Source organism: Bidens hawaiensis, unplaced genomic scaffold, assembly GCF_021521415.1.
Source record: "Bidens hawaiensis isolate Kalapana, Puna unplaced genomic scaffold, B.hawaiensis_p1.1 tig00003015_1, whole genome shotgun sequence".
Taxonomy (NCBI): Eukaryota; Viridiplantae; Streptophyta; class Magnoliopsida; order Asterales; family Asteraceae; genus Bidens; species Bidens hawaiensis.
This window is the reverse complement of record NW_027491162.1, coordinates 2,683,337-2,704,487: the sequence shown is the minus strand read 5'-3', so window position 1 is coordinate 2,704,487 and position 21,151 is coordinate 2,683,337.

The following is a 21,151-nucleotide window of genomic DNA, read 5'->3' as shown; positions in this document are numbered from 1 at the left end:
TCGGTCCGTTCGAATTTTGAAACGAGATGGGGATGTAGCCTATAGGTTGGAAATATCGAAGAGCATATGATATTCATCCTACATTCACATCTCGCATCTCAGAAAGTGTTTGGTGGAAGAGGAAGCGCGGGTACCTCTCAACGACATTGAACCAAGCGCGAATTTGGATTACACTGAGCAACATGTCGCCATTCTTGACCGTTAGGAGAAGCACCTGAGGAATAAGGCGGATGGGCAGGTGAAGGTGCAGTGGAGGCAACTCAGAGGTTCTGAGGTTGCTTGGAAACCCAGGGACGAAATGATGAGACTCTACCCACACTTGTTTCCGAATGAGCGGGATTTGGGGACGAATCCCAATGTAAAGGGGGTAGTCTTGTAACATCCCAAAATTCTCGTAAGTCGAATAATACGAGTGTAGAGTTTGCAAAGTAATTTCTTGGCCTTCGCTTAAGGGCTCGGGGACTCTTGAACATGTATAAGAAGTGTTATTATCAGTTTGGGGACAAGGGGGATGAGTTTACAAAGTGCAGGGACTAGAATTGTAACATTTCATTATTATAACACCAAACCCTAAACCCCCCACCCCCTCTCTTCTGGCCGCAGATTTCATCACCCCCAAACCCTACAATTTTGATCATACTAATTCAATTCCAAGCTTGTAGAGGTCGTCCTAGGTGTCTACTAAACTCTCATGATCTTTAATTCCATTATCTCGGTCGATAAGATGATCAATTAAGTCGTTTCCTAAACTAGGGACATATACGGATTAATTTCAATTGTCACACTTCCTGAGGTCAAAAGTTAGAGTTTTTGATGTCAAAAGTTTCCCAGTTATTTCTAGTATATCATATTAAAATTTCATGATCATTGGAGTTTGTTTGGTAGGTCAATTGTGTTGAGTCAAAGATTTGACCTAAAAGAGACATATGGAAGATTGGAATCTTCTCAACCTCCTCATAATTCGCTAAGTATGGATCAGGGAACACCTTAGACTACCGAGCAAGGTTTTACTTAGCCGAGCATGATATTTTGCCTATCGGGCAAGCTTATCTTCTAGAATTTTTCTTAAGTGGATGTCCGAGCAGGGTTTGCAAATTAGTGTATAACCGAGCAAGGCTCACTAGTTAGTACATACCCGGGCAAGGATCACTTTATCAAGCAAGTCTGTTCTTCATAGCCGAGTAAGGTTTACTCCAGAGTAATCTTTTGGCTAACCAAGCTCATGAAGCCAAGTGATTGGAAGACCGGGCAAGGTATTCTTTAATAATACATTAGTCCAAGTAGGCTTGATGTTTAATGAACTTATCTTAAATAACATCGGGCAAGGTTCAACTCAAGCAGAGTATTGTGCTACCGAGCAAACTTTGCAAATAAGCTATTTTCTAGTAAAGAGTTGAAGGGACCATTGAAGAACAAGGTTGCTCGTATGAGTTTGTCGGGCAAAGTCTGATAAAGTCAAGAAGATTGAAGTCTACCCGATGAGCATTTCACTTGGTAAAATATTCTTTAAGTAAAGTCTACCCGGAAATTGTTCCCGGGCATATCTCTATGTTACCAAGTACTGAAGGAAGACAGAGCACACAGCCTACTCGGAAAGTGATACTGCTACAAAGCCTACCCGGAAGACTTGTTTTACACTTAGAATAGTTTTGAATATGTAATTTGAATTTGTTTTAGCATTTAGGGTTTCTAGAAGGAATGACAGCTGTAAAGGAGGTGTCAGGCCTATAAAAGGAAGAATTTAGGGCACGCCTCCTAAGGACGGATTTTGGCGTTTACACTTTTAAGATAATAAAGAATATTTCTGAGTGTGACAGCCATCCTAGGAATCGTACGAATATAACTTTCCCTTCAAGAAACCCTAAATCGATTATCATTTGTGTGATGAACATTATATGAATGGAAATCTTTTGAGCGAATCTTGAGTGTGTTAGTTACCTTAGATTTATTGTTTTGCAACTACCCTGTTTGTTATTGATTCCGCCTTTAACAAACGGTTATCTTTCTAAATATAGCAACCCGTCATTAACTCCCTTGTCAACACATTTATTTGTGTGAGTTATGACTTGATTTGTGTAAGATCTACCTGAAATCGGGGACCTGACAAGTGGTAGCATAGCTTGTTGCTGCTATTTTAGTAAGATTCTTGTTGCTGATTGAATATTTGAAGAAAGATGACGTAAGCAGACTACTGCTCCATTGAAAAGTGACGTCAGCTGCTCTGTTCTTCATTTTTCTTCCAGATCTACAATCTATTGGTGTTTTCTCTTCCTTGTTTCAATTAAAGCTTGAATTTTTATTTCTAAATCTTGTTCTAATCGCACCAGATACACCAGATCTGAACAACCGGTTTTCAGATCTGATTGTTTTTAAAACTCTGTTTTTACAAAGAAACTGATTTTGATTTTTCAAAATGTCTGGTTACGAAGAACAAGAAGTGTCTACTAACAAGATTCCAAGACTGTATGGACAGGAAAATTTCACAAAATGGAAGGTCTTGTTTGAAACAGTCGTTTGCTATAATGATGTTTATATGTGGAACTCAATCAGGAATGGTCCTCAAGACACCACTGAGGGTGCAAATCCGGCTGCAACTGCAGCTGTGCAAGAGAGAATGAGGAAAGTGGATAATAGGGCCTTAGCCATGATAAAGCTAGGTCTGTCATGGGAAATATTGACCAAAGTTGCACATCATGCCACTGCAAAGGCTATGTATGATGCAATCCTTGAGATGTTTGAGGGAAACACAGAGTTGAAGAACATCAAAAAGCAAAGGCTTAAACAACAGCTGGAAAGGTTTAAGTATAAGGAAGGAGAGAGATTGAACTCAATTCTAGAAAGATTTCTAGCAATTGTGAATAAGTTGAAAACCACTGACAATGTCATGACTGATTATGACTTGAATACCAAGCTGTTCAACTAAATGTCTAAGGAATGGTACACTGCTTGCAAGTTCATCCTTCAAAAGCCCAATTTCAATGATTTGAAAGTGGATGATGTAGTGTGCTTCCTTCAGGCTGCAGAGATAAAAATGATTGAAAATGAGATCACCAAAGAGGAGAAGCCATGTTTCCAGGTCACTAATGATCTTATTGCACCCATAAGCAACTTGTCAACAAAAAACCAACAACAGATTCCCATAATTGAAGAACCAGTTGAACATGGTGTTGACATACCAAAGTCTTTTGTTGGTGGTAGCACAAGTCACCATGGTAACCAGCAAAGGTTCAATGTCCAGTTGATAGATGATTCTGATTCTGCCTCTATTGCAAGTAGGCATGTTCCTTATACTGGTGGTGGAAATGGCCAAGGAAGTGAAACACAGGCCATATAATGCTTTTGTTGCAAAGAATCTGATTCATACAAGTGTGGTACAAGATGACCTTGAGCATATAGACGCTGATGATTTGGAGGATATGGATTTGAAATGGCAAGCAGCCATGTTGGCTCTTAGAAGCAAAAGGTTATACAATAGGACTAGTAGATCACTTCTATCAGGACCCAATGAAAGAATTGGTTTTGATAAGTCAAAAGCCATTTGCTATAACCGCCAACAGCCCGGTCACTTTGCAAGAGAGTGTAATATGCCAAGAAACTATCAAATAAACCAGTTCCAAAATCAACCAAAAAACCAGCAGCATCAATATCAACAGAACCAGATGAGAACTAACAATCCCAATAACAACAACTTCAACAACAATAACTATAACCCCAACTTCAACAACTTCCAGCCTCACATGAACAATCACAATCAAGTTGTGCCACAGAATCAAGGTTTTCAAAGAAATAACAGCCAAATCCTTCAAAATATTCCAAATAACTCAGTTCTAACCAATCAAAATCAACCCAGAAATCATGGAAATGTGCTGTAACAACACAGCATGAGGGTAATTTTGACTGGAGTAATCATGAAGAAGACATTGCAGATGATATCAAAAGGGCAAATGTGGCATTTATGGCCTTGATTGAGAAAGAAGCTGGATCATCACCTCAGGTACACTCTGCTCATACTATTGATTTAAACGAAATAATCAATGATTTAAAAGCAAAAGTAGGCAAGCTGGAAAGTGAGTGTTTTAAGAAACAAAGTATTATCAATGGGTATGAGGCAAGTGAGCTGATAAGTGAAGAAAGAATGAAAAGTTTGGAAGAAGACTGTGTAATCAGTTATAGAGCTCAGAAAAGGTTTACAACTGAGATTGAAGGGTTGAAGAAAATGATTGTTGAAGAAAAGGGGCAGAACACAAAACTGCAGGTTGAGAATGAATTTTTGAAGAACTTGGTCTCCACTGGAAACATCTGTGGTATTCTAAACCAAGTAAAAGAAGAAGACAAATACAAGGCAGTACCACCACCTTTCAACAACAACTTTATGCCAAAAGTTGATAAAGAGAAAAGAGATGCATATCTACAACAATTAAAAGATGTCTTTAAAGACAAAGAAGAGTTTATGGATTTGTATAAGAATGTTGAGGTGAATGAAGAAGGAGAATTTGTGGTAAAGAATGATGTGAAAGAAGACAAATCAATTGGAGTTCAAGTCTCTGAAGATGACTTTGATTCTGTTGATTTGAATCAAGATGATTTAAGTGATTTGAGTGATCAAATTACTGATGAAGAGATTAAAGCTGCTGAAAGAGGAAGAAGGTACAAGAAACCTGATTCAATTGAAAAACTGCCACAACTTCCACCAGTGACACCCAAGATGAAGAAAATGAATGAAAGACTCAGAAGAGAACATGTATCTTTTGATATATGTGAGAGAATGAGGGTAAGCTACAATGCAGTCAGGCCACCAAGCAATGATGTATTGGAGAGAATAAACAAAAACAAGAAGAAAAGAGCAATTGAAGAAGTTAATATTGAGAAATTTATCCCAGTGTGTTTTCTCTAGTCATGAGGTGTTTGACATTGGTGAAGTGGAAACCTTGGAAGATTATGAAAAGAGGCAATCCAAGACATAGAGAGAGTCAAGATGAAGAACCACTGAATATGCAAAAAATTGTGTTTGTTAAGAGCAAGACTGAAAGACAAAACATCAAGATTGAGAAGTTTGTTCCATTCTCAATTAATTTTGATAGTCTGAAAAATCAGAAGACAATTGGTGTCAAAGAACCTAGACCAAGTGAAAGGTTCAGAAAAGGAAGTGACCATGAAAAATACAAAGGAAAAGTTTGGTGCAAGAAATGTGATGAGTATGGTCATCACACAGACTCTTGCAATGAAAGACTCAAATTCAAGCCTTTTCATGTCCCAGATGAGACTAAGTATGGATAAGACTTTGTTGTGTACAACTAAAAGTATGATAAATACCTGGGAAAGGGAAAAGTGTGTGAGAAGGAAGCATTGAATGAGGATAGCTTGAAGCCATCAGTGAAAGCCAAGAAACATGTGGCTGAACAAGCTAAAAGGAGTAAATCTCCTATGAAGCATGAGAAAGTTATCAAGAAGAACTTTCAGCCCTTGAGAATCATTCCTAAAAGGGATACACAATCAGTCAAATCTGATAGTTCTCAAGGATCACCAAACAGTGAGAAGACAAGAATCAGAGGTATCTTTCCTAGAAAGAAACCAACTGAACTTACTGGTGATGAAAAGTTTCTAATGAAACATGGTTATGAACCAGAACGATTGCTTTGGAAACCCCAGGTTGAAACTAAGGTGGACACAGTTGCTGATGTAAGAGACTACTCTGAAAAGAAAGATTATGTGATACAAGAGTGTGACACTGCATCAGAAGAATGTCTAAGCTCAACCTCATTTGTTAAAACCCCAAGAGAGTGTGGTTATGAAACAGATAATTCAGACAATTTAGAAGTCACTCATGGAGATCCCATGCCAGCAATACTCACTTTCCAAGCTGCCACTGAAATTCAAGTTGTTGAGTTGCAAGCTGATATAGCTTGCACTTCATCACTCAACTAATTAATTTTTTTTTGTGTAGGAACAGTACACTCCTCTGAACGACATATGGTACATGGATAGTGGTTGTTCCAGGCACATAACTTGTGATAAAAGGTCACTTGTCAATTATGAAGAAAAGTTTGAAGGTCCTGTGGCCTTTGGAAGTGATGAAAATGGTGGAAAGATTGTTGGGAAGGGAATTTTAACAAATGGAAAAGTTTCATTTGATAATGTGTTTTATGTTGAAGGGCTACAATATAATCTGCTGAGCATATCACAAATGTGTGATAAGGGTTACAAAGTTGGGTTTGATGACTCACATTGTTTCATTCTAAAACCTGAATTTGTTATCCCACCAGAAATGACTATGAAGATGGCCCCAAGAAATGGCAACTTTTATGAGTTGAATATGAAAGAAGCTATTTCAAGGGGAGGTGCATGTTTTGTTTCCAAAGCCACTGAAAATGAGTCAAAATTGTGGCATAGGAAATTGTGTCATGTGAATTTGAAGAACATGAATAGACTTGTCAAAGGTGAGCATGTAATTGGCTTACCTACAAGAGAAATCAAATTAGAAGATCATTGTAGTTCATGTTAGAAGGGCAAACAGCACAAATCCTCTCATAAGACAAAGCTCATCAATCCAATTGATCAAGTACTTGAATTACTTCACATGGATCTTTTTGGTCCTGTGAGTGTGCCAATTATAGGGAAGAAAAGATATTGTCTTGTGATCATTGATGACTATTCAAGATATACTTGGGTTTATTTCCTAAGTACCAAGGATGAGACTGTAGAGTTGATTAAGGGCTGTGTAACAATGATTGAGAACAAACTGAGTAAGAAGGTTAAATTGATGAGAAGTGACAATGGTACATAGTTCAAAAATGAAGTTATGGAAGAATTTTGTGTAGGAAAGGGAATAATACAACAATTCTCAGCCCCTAGAACTCCTGAACAAAATGGTGTTGCAGAAAGAAGAAACAGAACATTGATTGAAGCTGCAAGAACTATGTTAGCAGATGCTAATTTACCAGTTACATTTTGGGCTGAAGCCATAAATACAGCCTGCTATGTTCAGAATAGGGTACTTGTCAACAAAAGGCATAACAAAACTCCATATGAGATTTTCTTTAACTGAAAGCCTTATATCAAGTTTTTCAAACCTTTTGGATGCAAATGTTTTCTTCTAAACACTAGAGATTACTTGAACAAGTTTCGGACAAAATCCCTAGATTGTTTCTTTGTTGGATATTCTACACAATCAAAAGCATACAGAGTATATCTGAAAGACCATTTGAGTGTGATTGAATCATCTGACATCATCTTTAATGAGAATCAATTCAACACAGTTGATGGTGTAGCATGGCTGTTTGATCATGAGAAATTGATAAGGTCTTTCAAGATTTATCCTGAAGACTTTGATGACTGATTCTACAAGACCAGTGTAATTGAAGAGAAAAAGAAAAAAACATTGGACTTGGAAGGATTATGGAAAAAGGTTGCTAGTAAAGAAAAGGAGTATACATTTGTAAGGGTTCCCTCAAGTGATATTGTTGAACAAGTACAAGACAAAAATCAGGAGAACAATCAAAGTCCAGAACATGATCATGTAGATTTGAATCAATATAATGAAGAACCAAACAATGATCTAGTTCAGGATGAGGGAAACTCAGGCAACCAACCAAACAATGAAGAAGCTGTCACTACAGCAAGGTTTTAAGATCTATTTTAAAGACTAAACTTGGAAAACAATGGTGAATCCACTTCAAGACAGAATAATGAAGAAGCACCAGAGTTTCATGATGCAGAAACTGATTTTGATCATTGAAGAACCAGATCTCAATGAATCAAATCTTGACACAAATGTGCATGCTGATATGATTGTTCAAACCCCTTATGTAGAGAAGAATCATCCTTCTGAAAACATCATTGGAAATGTATATGAAAGAGTCACAAGAAGCCATTCTGAAATTGCAAATATTTGTTTATACTCCTGCTTTCTATCCCATATAGAACCAAAGAACATTGCTCAAGCACTAAAAGACAACAGTTGGGTGGAAGCAATGCAGGAGGAGTTGGCAAAGTTCAGATATTTACATGTGTGGGATCTTGTTGATAGGCCGTAAACAGATATGCAATTGGAACTAAATGGGTTTTTAGAAACAAAAGGGAAGAGAGGGTTTTGTGATTAAGAATAAAGCTAGGCTTGTGGCACTGGGATGTCTTCAAGAGGAAGGAATAGACTTTGAGGAAGTCTTTGCACCTGTTGCAAGACTTGAAGCTATCAGGATTTTTCTTGCATATGCTGCCTCAAAGAACATTAAGGTGTTCCAGCTTGATGTCAAGTCTGCATTCTTAAATGGCAAGATTGATGAAGAGGTGTATGTTGCTCAACCTCCAGGCTTTTAGGATCCTTTGTATCCAAACAGGTTGTATAAGTTAAATAAAGTCCTATATTGATTGCATCAAGCTCCTAGAGCTTGGTATGATGAGCTGTCAAATCATCTTCTTGAAAATAGTTTTCAAATAGAAGCCATTGACAAGACACTCTTCTACAAAAGAAAAGGATCAGACTTTCTTCTGTTGCAAGTTTATGTGGATGATATCATCTTTGGATCTACAAATGAACAAAAGTGTATGGAGTTTGAAGGGGTAATGAAATCCAAATACAACATGAGCTCTATGGGAGAAATGAACTTCTTTCTTGGACTGCAAGTTCAACAAAAAGCTGAAGGGATTTACATTTACCAAACCAAATATGTGCAGGACATTTTGAATAAGTTCAATTGTCATGAGCTTAAAACAGCTTCAACTCCAATGGACACAAAAGAAAAGATTATTGCTGATGAAAAAGGGGAGCCTGTGGATGAACATGAATATAGAGCCAAATTTGGGTCCCTGATGTACCTTACTGCAACAAGACCAAATATTATGTTTGTTGTATGTGTGTGTTCAAGATTCCAATCAAATCCAAAAGTCTGCCATATGAATGCTGTGAAAAGAATTTTTAGATATCTGAAGGGAAGACCAGACTTAGGAATTTGGTATCCAAAGAACAAATCTTTTGATCTTATTGCATACACAGACAGTGATTATGATGGCTGTAACATGAGCAGAAAGTCAACCTCAGGTGGATGTCAATTTTTGGGTGACAGAGGCAATGCAAGAAGCAGACCACTGTCTCAATCTCAACTGCAGAGGCTGAATATATTGCTGCATCTGTTTGTTGTGCACAAGTTTTATGGATTCAAAACCAGATGCTGGACTATGGTTTGAATTTTCTGAATACCCCTATTCTTATTGATAATACCGCTCCATATTTTACTGTTAAGAATCAAGTTCAACATTCGAAGACTAAGCACATTGAAATCAGACATCACTTCATAAGAGATTGTAGTGAAAAAGGTTTGATTGAAATGCAAAGAGTTGATACAAGTGACAATTTGGCATACCTATTCACCAAGCCACTTGATAGAACCAGGTTCAACGTTCTTTTGAAAGCCCTGGGAATGATCAACTCTGATAAGGTCTGATTGAGGATGTGTGCCTAGTTGTGTGCCTCTATGAGCTAACTGATTAAATTATTAGAGGTTGCACAAATTGAGTGTTGAAAGGAGGTGCATGATTATGTTACTTGATATGTTGACTGCTATGTGCTTTAACTGATTATGAGTGCAAAATTTTGATATGATTAATGTTTTTGCATGTTTATCAGTTGATGTGTGTATGTGATGTTAGGATGAGTGTTTTTGTTTGAATTACTTGTTAGTATAAGCTTATCTGACATCACTGCTTAATTGCTTAAATATGTGCTTTATCTGATCATTTGATGTTATTAGGATAGGATAGACCTTGAATGTTAGTACTGTCTACTTATCTTGATGATATTATGTTTGATTAAGATTTGATTATGTTATAACTGTTTGTGTCAAAGTAGGTTTATGTCAAAATTAAATGATAAAATGAATTTTCTAATGAATTTTGCATAATTACTTTATTTTGGTTAAAACATGAGCAAGTTGATTAATGGTGTAGAGATATGATAAGACTATTCAGTTCAAGCTTTAAAGAAGCTTAAAAGAAGGATTTTTAAAGAAAAGTCTCAAGTAGTTATTTTTGCTGAAAATTGTGTCATTTGCCCAGTTGGAAGGACATACACTTGTGAATGTTTGGTCCTATAATCTGTATAGATTTAAAGGATAGCCATTAACCTGAAAACTGAAAGCATTTGGGGCAATTATAACTTGTTTCATATTCCTTCACTTAAAACTATGTCAATAACTCTGACTTTGAAAGGACATATATTCACATGTATGTTTGGTCATGTTGACCACTTGTGGTCAAATAGGATAGCCATTTACCTACCAATTAAGAGAAATTGGGGTGATTGAATATTAAACTGAACTTATATTGGGAAATGATAATACATTGACTACTTAGCCAATCATATGGATTTAATAGGCTAAAAGAACACTTAGTATAGTCATTAACATGTATGGTTGCTCTCCCATGATGTGTAAAATCTAAGGTGATATAAACATAATGAATATGCTAATCTTTATGTGGAGATACATAGTTGTCTTTCCCATGATAGGCAGAAAAGTGATTACCTAGTCGTCATACACAAGCCTTGGTCAACCCAAAATGGAAACATCTTTTAATATGACAAAGAACATGCTTTAGAAAAATTGAGAAAATATCAAAAACAAGGGGAATAATGAATAAATCAACCAAAAGTTGATAAGTGTTTTAAATATTTTATCAAACAAGAGGGTTACAACAAGAACTACAAAGATGTTGACAAAATCTGTCTCATCTTGAATGAAAGGCCTGTTATCTAAACAGTAAGTCCAACGTTCAACCTCTATATATGTTTGAAAATGAAAAATACAAAAAGATCCAATAAGTTCTGTCATACAAAACAAATTTTTGACCAAATAAAGGAGGTTGGAGTCAAATTGGGGTGATCTGGAAAAAGCCAAATAAGCTTTGAGAAGAGATATGAGGCATCATAGCACAGTGTTGACCATTGATGTATTATGCTACTAAATGAACCCTAATCATATCACCAAAGAGATAAAATTCATGCTAATTCTAGATCTGTTGTTAACCTATCTATGTTGTCAAAATAATATTGATAATGAAGTATTGAGAAAGCTACTTAGTCAATATGATCCCATTCTTGAGGTCTTTTCTGGAAAATGGAAGAAATTGTTTTGAAGAGAAATACAACTGAAATTTAATCTTTAAATGCACCATTTGCTCTTGAACTATGATCTTTAATGAAAAATATACTCTGACAAGTGGTTTAAGTCAAAAAGTGTTGCATTTTGCCTAAAAAGGTCAAAATATGTATTTTCGGGCAAGGTTTGATGTTTTCTAACCTTCTTGAACACAAAATGGTGTATTAAGCAATTTTGGGTAAGGTTTGATGTTTTATAACTTTCCGGGCAAGCTTAGTCACTATGGACTAAGTTTATGATTTTCGGACATGCTTTGAAGTGTTTACTCCGGGTAGAGCACACTAATGTACTAATTTCCCGAGCAAGCTTGAAGTCTTGAATTGAATATGTGATTTAGCTAGCTTTTAACAAGGATTTTTTTGTTCCGGGCAAGCTTTGCATCTTATATGCTGAATGTTATACCAAGCAAGCTTTGTGAACTTAGTTTCAGTACACCGAGCACACTTTATATTCCGGGCACAATTTGAAGATTCAAAAGTTCCCTTAATATACTTGGGTAATTTCACTGATTTTCCGAGTACACCTTGTGCTATGAGATCTCTAGCACACTGTATTCTTTTTCGAGCATACTTTGCATCGAAGTATACTTGACTGATTACTTATAAATTGTAATTGATCGGTTAATGTTTGTGATTAAGTGAACTAACTGAGAAAGGTAAGTAATTAGATGTATGTTATATGGGGATCTTAGTTGATTCCAAGTAAGGTTGCATGCTTGATGTTTTATACTTGATTAATTTTTCTTGTGATTTAGTTCTCAAGCAATCTTGTATTTCAAGTAAGCTTTCTTCATTTTAAACTTCTAATTTGTACCAACTTATAACCGAGTAAGCTTTGAGTAAGTAGACTATACCGAGTAGGCTTTGAAAAACTTACACTGAAAAATTTCCGAGCAAGGTTTGCTAAACCTAACACTAAAAGTTGGATGTTTTCAAATGCTTAAAATATCAAATGGATAAGGTTACTGTTTGACAACTAATAACTCACTAAATGACAAAAAGCATTTAAAACTCACTTTCAAAAGGTATATAAGAGGGAGTGAGAGATGTTTTTATACATTATTTTCCCTCTCTCTCTCTCTCCTTCCACTGATTACTCTATGAAATATCTAACCAACTCATCGCATTCGATTTAATCCAAACCCTAACTTTACCAGCCCACTAATTCCGACTCGGTAAGCAATAATTACTTGTTTTCCGACCACGATTAGATGATTATGGGATTCGATTATGTATTTGATTACTAACACTCTGTTTGCGTGTAGGTTATAAATTTTTCGAAGAACAAGTTCTTAATGATACTTCTCTCTATCTTCTTCAAAATTTATAACTTGAAATTGCTTAAAGTAATGAACTTGTATGCTAATTTCAATTTGAATATGTTTGATTGTATGTCTCAGATATGGCAGACGAAGAAGAAGTTCCAAGATATTTCATTGAACAGAAGCACAACATGTGCGCTTTGTTACAAGTCACACCAGACAATGAGGAGGTTGTCGGGATGATTAGATGGTTGAGAAGATCGAATATTCAATTTGCTTTAATGGCAAGTCCTACCATTTACCGGAACCACTCTCTAAATTTTTGGAACTCTGCATCACTAATGGAAGATGCTAATGGAAGACGGATCGAAGCCACTTTTGCAAACCATGAAATACGGATAGACAAGGCGGTGATTCGAAGATGTCTACTGTTAAATGATGACAAACCTAACTCGATCCATCTTACAACTGCTCAGTTATACAAGATCTTTACCAAATGCATGGGTTATCAAGGGCACAATAAAGATGGACAATTCCAGAGAGGCATGTTTCCTACCATCTACAGAATCCTAATTCATCATATTATACAGGGATTCGCACCAAGGAAAGGGTCATGGACCCTAATGAGCAGAGATTTGGCGAATGCCACAGTTGGTGTATTATTTGACTATCCTTTCAATTTCTCACGACGTATATTTGAAGGATTAGTGCAAAACATGGAGAAGCCAAGCAAGCATAAATTTTTGGCATATCCAAGGTTCCTGCAAATTATTTTTAATCAAGAGTTGGAGAATCTACCAACTACAGGAATCACACATGTCTTACAAAATCCTGATACATTCAAAATAATAGAAAATCTGGCTAGTACAAGCAGATTTAACCCTGAAGAGGTATATGTAGATTTGCCATGGTTAATGTTTGATGATGACTTGATACCTGAGTTGATACCTCTATTGCATCTGTTGTTATCTGAACCTGAGGTGGTTGCTGGATGGGATGATGTAGGAGAAGGTAATGATGATGATGATTCTGATGATGGAGGTAATGTTGATGATGGAAATGAAGGAGGAGCTGAAGTAGCTTTGGATGTTGATGTACTTGTTCAGTAGGAGAACCAACCTTTACCACTTGACCAACCAATACCATCACCACCACTCCAACCTTTACCCATTTACCAACACATAACAACACCACCTGAATCAACACAACCACAAGATCACACCACTCAATCCCTAACCCAAACTGTAACACCCCGAAACCGCAGCGGAAACGTAAACGGGATGAAACAGACACCTCTGATATCAACCACATTGCTTATAAAGAAAACTGATTACATTACTAAACTTCAAATTACATTATCTCGTATTTCATTACCGTCTAGGTGATACACACATCATACAATACGATACATAATTCTGTTTATTATAATGTATCCTAACATCCCACACGCAAATCTTACACACATCAAGCACTTAGCACGTAAGCAATCACTTCATCTTAATTGTACCTGAAAAGCATGTGAGAAAACGGGTCAACTACGAATAGTTTGTGAGTTTCACAATTTGAGTAAACCTTGATAAATCAATATCATAATATAATATTATCTGGGGACACTGTTAACCCAGTACTGTACTCATTCCGGGGGCAATGTTAACCCAGAAACACTTCTAGGGACATCTGGGGACACCGTTAACCCAGTACTGTACCCATTCCGGGGGCAACGTTAACCCAGAAACACTTTTAAGGACATCTGGGGACACTGTTAACCCAGTACTGTACCCATCCCGTACGATTCCTGTACAATCATATATTTATAAACACACGCAAATCCATGCGTTCAGTATGTACTTAAACATTTCAATAGTAACATGCTTCCGCCCCGGGAAAATATTTGAAAACAATTTAGAAAAAAGGGCTCGTGAAACTCACCTTAGCACATGCAAGCAGGTAACAACAATCATTATCAGTTAACACGTCCAATCTGTAATATGATCCATACGATCGTTACTATACACTCATTATTAATATAACTTTAACCAAGTTAACCGGTACATCTGGGGACACTGTTAACCCAGCACTGTACCCGTTCTGGGGGCAATGTTAACCCAGAAACACTTCTCCGGACTCAGATTGTGATATCGTTTAGAGTTCCATGGTCACAATTACTATTAGTCGTTTTTCTCGTTTTGCGTGCCTATCACGGTTATCCGTTTTTACGTTTCAAAAATGAGTTTGGTCACACACGACTTGAAAGTAGTGGTTGACTGATAATTTAATTAAAGTTGTAAAATTTGAGCTCGGTTTAGACGCCCCGATTGGCCGCGGGACCCGTTTCCGTCTTTGGCGTACCGGAAACCGTTAAATCGTTTAAAATTACCCAAATCATCCGAATTATTTTCGGATGATTTATTTTTACTTGTTTAACTCAGTTAAATGAAAATAGTTCATTTTTAGGGTTTTTATACACCAGTCAGTTCGTTTAAGCGAACTTTACCGGTTTACGCGTTTTAAACTTTAAAAGTTTGTTTTTGCACAAATAATTATCTGTTTAATCTCGGATATTGAAATTTTGCACAAATCACTTTTTGACAGTGGGGAATTTTATAAAAATATTTCCAGAATTAATTTTTATATTTAAAATTTATTTATCGATTTTTAAACACCATTTAAACACTAAATATGTCGTAAATACCAAACGATCTTAGAAAAATCCCGAATTTTTCCTGGATGTCCCCTGCCATCCACATAGTCCCCTGCAATTTTTCCAGAACCAAAATCTTCTTTTACATGCCATTTTCACTAAAACCGAGCTAGAAAACCCTAGAACTTGTTTAACCGAAAAGCCTAATTAGACTTCTCCAACTGACCTCAAATTTTGTGTGTGACTTATACATGATATAAAAAGCTTATCTGGAATTTTCCAGAATTTTTCATGATATTTAACTATTTTTCACCATTTTTGGCCAAAACCAAGCATTAAATTCACCAAATATTCATCCTTTATCCAAAAATTACCAAAAATTCACAGAACTCATATTTTCATGTGTAGATCATCCCTGTAATATTTCATGACCTAACTCTAAACCTAACACAATCTGTCCAAAAATTCCAAAACCGAACATAACCGAATATACCTTTCGTTTTCCGCCACTACAAGCTACAAACTCGTCTTTCCGCCTTATCTACCACTAAACACAGAACCTACAACAAACATACCACAATACCAAGCAAGTTACACTCACGATCAAGCCTCTTACACTATAGTTTCGGTTATGATTCAAAAACAAAGATTTAAACCGTAAAAATTCGTTTTTGGTCCGTTTAACTCCTTTCTTGGACCAAGATCCCTTGTATAACCCGTATACATCACTTGATCATGCAAGAATCGGTTTTCATCTTTGAAACCTCATTTTCTTGCAAATAAACTCAAGAAACGAAGATGGAAACGTGATTAACTCGATTCTTTACCTTGTTTTCTTGCTAAATATCTCAGTTTTTGGATCATGAAGTTGAGAGAAGATGAAGAACTTGAAGATTTGATGCAAAAAAAAGAAATGAAAGGCGGGGTCTTCCCCATTCCGATCGGAAACATAAGGGGGTGGGGTGGGATCCACCTCTCCATTCTAGGCCACATGTTTGGATTTCGGATATCCGGATAATGTTTTGGATAATCTGGTTCAGTTCGTTTTTCGGTTAAATGTTTAATTCGGCTTAAAACGAGGCTAAAATTGTCGTTTTTCGGCTTAAAAATGAAATTTATATAAAACCGATTTAAAAACTTTAAAAACTTAAACCATGACATTTATTAACTTAAAACATCATATTATATTAATTATCGCGCATCTTTTTCGGCTTGATCGATCATCTCTTGCTCGGTTTGGTATTGAAGATTTCGTTTAATATCCGACGTTCCATTAAATCGAAATTCTTTTTCTGTGCCGTACTTTACTTATCCCGAAGCATTAATGCTTCGTAGAATCACTAAATATTATAGATATCGTCTATAATTGAACCCTCGATTCGTTCGGGTTTCAATAACTATCGATCGATTAATCGCATATTCAATGCGATGAATTATATATTCACGTACAATCAATACAGTGAACCATGTATTCTCGTATAATTACTATGGTAATTCATGTACCCGACATTAAATATGACGTAACTATTGTCTACCGGTTAGGGTATACCGGGTTTCGTCGGAATCGTTACACAAACCTTAACCTTAAGCCATCCTGAAACATCAACTCATATATCCCCAACACCACAAACACCACCAACCAACAGCCCAATTCAAACAGATTCATTTATTCCAAACCCCATACACAATCCCCATACACAATCACCACCCTAACTCATTATTCAAATTCAAACCATAAACCAAAAACAATCTGAACATGAACCTTTTTCTACATCACCACCTGCAACCCCACATACTAAAACTGATTTATTCCAAAGAAACTTGGATTTAATGAAAGAAAATGATGAATTAAAGAAAAGGAATGAGGAGGTAACAATGGAGAATGTGATGTTGATATATCATTTGGCCCGGGCTATGATGAAAATTCAAACCCTGGAGCAGGAGGTTGAGAAGACCTCAGCTGCCCCAAAACAGGGGAGAATATAATTGTGTCAACTGATGCTATGGAGAATGTGGAGATTGAAGAGACAGGTGATGAGACTGTTGATGGTTTGAAATGTATACTGAATGCATATGATGATGATGATGATGATAGTGAAGAGAGGAGAATGGAGGATGTTGATTATGAAGCAGATTCTTCTGATAAAGGAGAAGAAAATTATGATGTTAATGATGAAGTAATGAATGTAATATGGAGTGAAGAGGATGATGAGGAGAGAAGGGAAAAGGAGAATGTGGATGAAACTGAAATACTGATAAATGAAGAAAATGTGGTTTCTACTGATGAGGCAACTGATGTCTTAACTGACATTCAAACTGAAGAACAAACCGATGTAATAAATGAGGAAGATGCTGCTACTAAGGAGTTAATACTTACTGAATCTGAACAACATGAAAGCTCCAAGACTATAGAGCATGATGAGGAAATGAATGAGTTAGACAGAGATATTGATTATTTCCCTCCAGAGAATGAAGAAGAATTGAAGAAAATACTGGACAAGGGAAAGGCAAAAGTCACTGAAGAAGAGCCTGTTATGGCAAATCCTGAAAAAAGAAATTCTATTTAAAGATGACGAAGAAGCTTCTGCTGCTGTAAGAAGGAAACTGGAGAATATTGCTAGAGAAACAAGGGAGAGGGAGATTTTGGCCCAAACCTTGACCCCTGAGGAATTAGCAGAGCAGGAAGCACTGATCACTCAAGCTAATATGGACAAAATAATAAATGAAGATGAAGCTGAGGATCATATTGTAATTGAATCCTTGATAAATCTGAGAAGGGATGAGGAGGTTGACAATTCCCTGGCCATGGTTGTCAGTAAGTTTGCACAGAAGGATCCTGAACCTGAAAAGAATCTCAACAGGAACCTGAGAAGGAACCTAAAAAAGAAAATGAAGAATCAATAGAAGAGATGTTGGCTAAAGCCTCAAGAATACATGAGAATGTGGGAAGATTTGAAAAGACATATTCTATAAAGAGAAAAGCCACTGATCAAGGTCTGAGGGAGGATCTGAAAACCAAGAAAGGAAAATGGGATGAAAAGAACAAATGTTATGTAGAAACTCCTGATGATGAAGATAGTCCAATCAGAGCAGTTCCATTGAAAACCTTAAAACCAGGTGAAAAGCTGCCTGGTGTTCCAGATGTTCCATGTGTTGATACAACACCAGAAAGCCCAACTCCAGATGAACCCAAAATTGATGCAGTAAATGAATCAACATAGGAGGAGGATGAGTCTGATGAATCTGATAATAATGATGACAATGATGGAAAAGGTGCTGAAGCTGCCAGTGTTGTGTCCCCACAAGTCACAATGACTGATGAGCAAAGGGCAAACATTGAGCTGAGTATGTTGGAAGCTAAAAAGAAACATCCATTGGTTATGAAACTCAGGAGCTTTGGTATAAGTTTTGAAACTTTGGCTGATTTGGATAACAATCAGTTGCAAAAGAGATTAGACAAGGAGAGATATGAGATTAAGAAAAGAATGGAACAAAAGAATAGAGATGCTCTAAAATATAGAGAATATCTAATAAAGCATGGATATTATGAAAAAGATCTGACAGACTTCAAGATTGACAAGCTTCAAGATCTTTACAATAGTGAAAAAAGGTAAAAGAAAAACTTGTAAAAGAACATGAAGAAGATGAAAAACTAAAAGCTTTAAAAGAAAAATATAGAGGAAAGTGTGGATACCTGTTGGAAAGAGGAATGAAGCCAAGCATGGTTGATTGTCTGAATGAGAAAACAGTTGAACCATCTATACCAATATGAAAAGAAAAGAAAGATTAAAAAAATTGGTACAAACTGATACATGAAGTGTTAAACAAAAGGGCTCAAATCAAGAGAAAGAAAAGCAAGAAGAACAGTCTGAGCCTCCTAAGAAGAAAAGGAAGTTAATGTCCTTAAGAAAGAAGCAAGAGGCTGATAGAGCTGAAACTCAAGAAACCCCAATCCCAGAAGAAGTAAAGCATGAACCTGTTGAAGAACCCATTGTTCCTTGGGAAAATGATGAAATGATTGACATCTTAAGAGGGGTAATGACTACTCAAAAGGGGATGGATGTAGATGCCTTTAATGCACTGAGCAAAGATGAACTGAAAGAAATGTTTTATATGCAAAAGGTTGAGTGGGAGAAGGTATTGCTGCAGGGGGCAAATCCAAGAAGCTTTATTGGAGGAAGATTTGTACCTGCTGGTTTACTGCGTGATGAGGCAAATGATGAAATGATTGCCAGATTATTTAGTGAAGGAGGTGAAAATTTGGAAGAATTAGTCAATCTTCCTGCTGAAATGGTGATGAGTTGGTACAAGAAAAGATTTGAAGTAGAGGGGCCCACTCAACCCATGATGGCCACACAAACAGGGCCATCTACATAAAGACAACAACCAACAACTCACAGAAGGGAATCAAGTGGAGCTGAATTGCAAAGAAAAACAAGAACACAATCTGATGTGGATCTACCCAGAAGACTCTACTATGATTAAGTCTCTCAATCTCTGAAAGTAGTAATGGAAAGTAAACAACTAAGAGACATTATTATGAAAGAAGACTTTGCTGAGTTCACACCAGAACAGTTGGAGAAAATGGCCAAGCTTGACCTTTATGACTATCATGACACAAGCAAAATGGCAGGAAGACAGCAAAATGAACTCTCAAAGTTCCTAAGAGATGAAGCTGACAAGAGATTCTCCTTCTTGAAAGAAAAGAAAAGCTCGAAAATGAAAAGATATGAGAAAACAAGAAGAACAGCTAAACTGAAGAAAATAGCTAGTGTTAAGCTGAGATATGAGATGAATATCAAAGATAAAAATACTTTGTCAAATATGAATACCTGCATCAGATTGGAAAGAAGAATGACAAGACCAAATTACAATGTGCAGAAGAATGGCATCATTGCAGAGATTGAATACAAGGAGAATTTAGGCCATTATGTTATGAGAAACTCAGATGGAGTAACTTTGGCAGTAATCAGAAGAGATGAAGACTTGACTTACCTGCACTATGAAGACTTAAGAGATATTAGGGATTTGGTCATTCCAGAAAGTCACACTCACTACCAAATCCTTGATATTTTCAAACAAAGAGCAGCAACAGTCATTCTGAATAGAAGGCAAGCCTACTATGATGCAAGAAGAAAAAGAAAATGGTCTTTAGAATATGATTTATTTTGTATGTCCACGGACAACTTTTGATCATGTAATTATTTGATTTTGTATTGAATATATAGTTTGACTTTGATCTGATTATGTATTTTGACTAAGTGTATGTAACCATAGAGATGTTTTGGGTCAGCTGAGGTGTTCCAATCTAGGGGGGAGATTGTTGAGTTAAAGATTTGACCTAAAAGAGATATATGGAAGATTGGAATCTTCTCAACCTCCTCAGAATTCGCTAAATATGGATCAGGGCACACCTTAGACTTCTGAGCAAGGTTTTACTTAGCCGGGCATGATATTTTCCCTATCGGGCAAGGTTATCTTCTAGAATTCTTCTTAAGTGGATGTCCGAGCAGGGTTTGCAAATTAGTGTATAATAGAGCAAGCTCACTAGTTAGTACATACCCGGGCAGGGATCACTTTATCAAGCAAGTCTGTTCTTCATAGCCGAGTAAGGTTTATTCCAGAGTAAGCTTTTGGCTCACCAAGCTCATGAAGCCAAGTGATTGGAAGACCGGGCAAGGTATTCTTTAATAATACATTAGTCCAAGTAGGCTTGATGTTTAATGAACTTATCTTAAGTAACATCGGGCAAGGTTCAACTCAAGCAGAGTATTGTGCTACCGAGCACACTTTGCTAATAAGCTATTTTCTAGTAAAGAGTTGAAGGGACCATTGAAGAACAAGGTTGCTCGTATGGGTTTGTTGGGCAAAGTCTGATAAAGTCAAGAAGATTGAAGTCTACCCGGTGTGTATTTCACTTGGTGAAATATTCTTTAGGTAAAGTCTACCCGGAAACTTTTCCCGGGCATATCTCTATGTTACCAAGTACTGAAGGAAGGCAGAGCACACAGCCTACTCGGAATGTGATACTTCTACAAAGCCTACCCGGAAGACTTGTTTTACACTTAGAATAGTTTTGAATATGTAATTTGAATATGT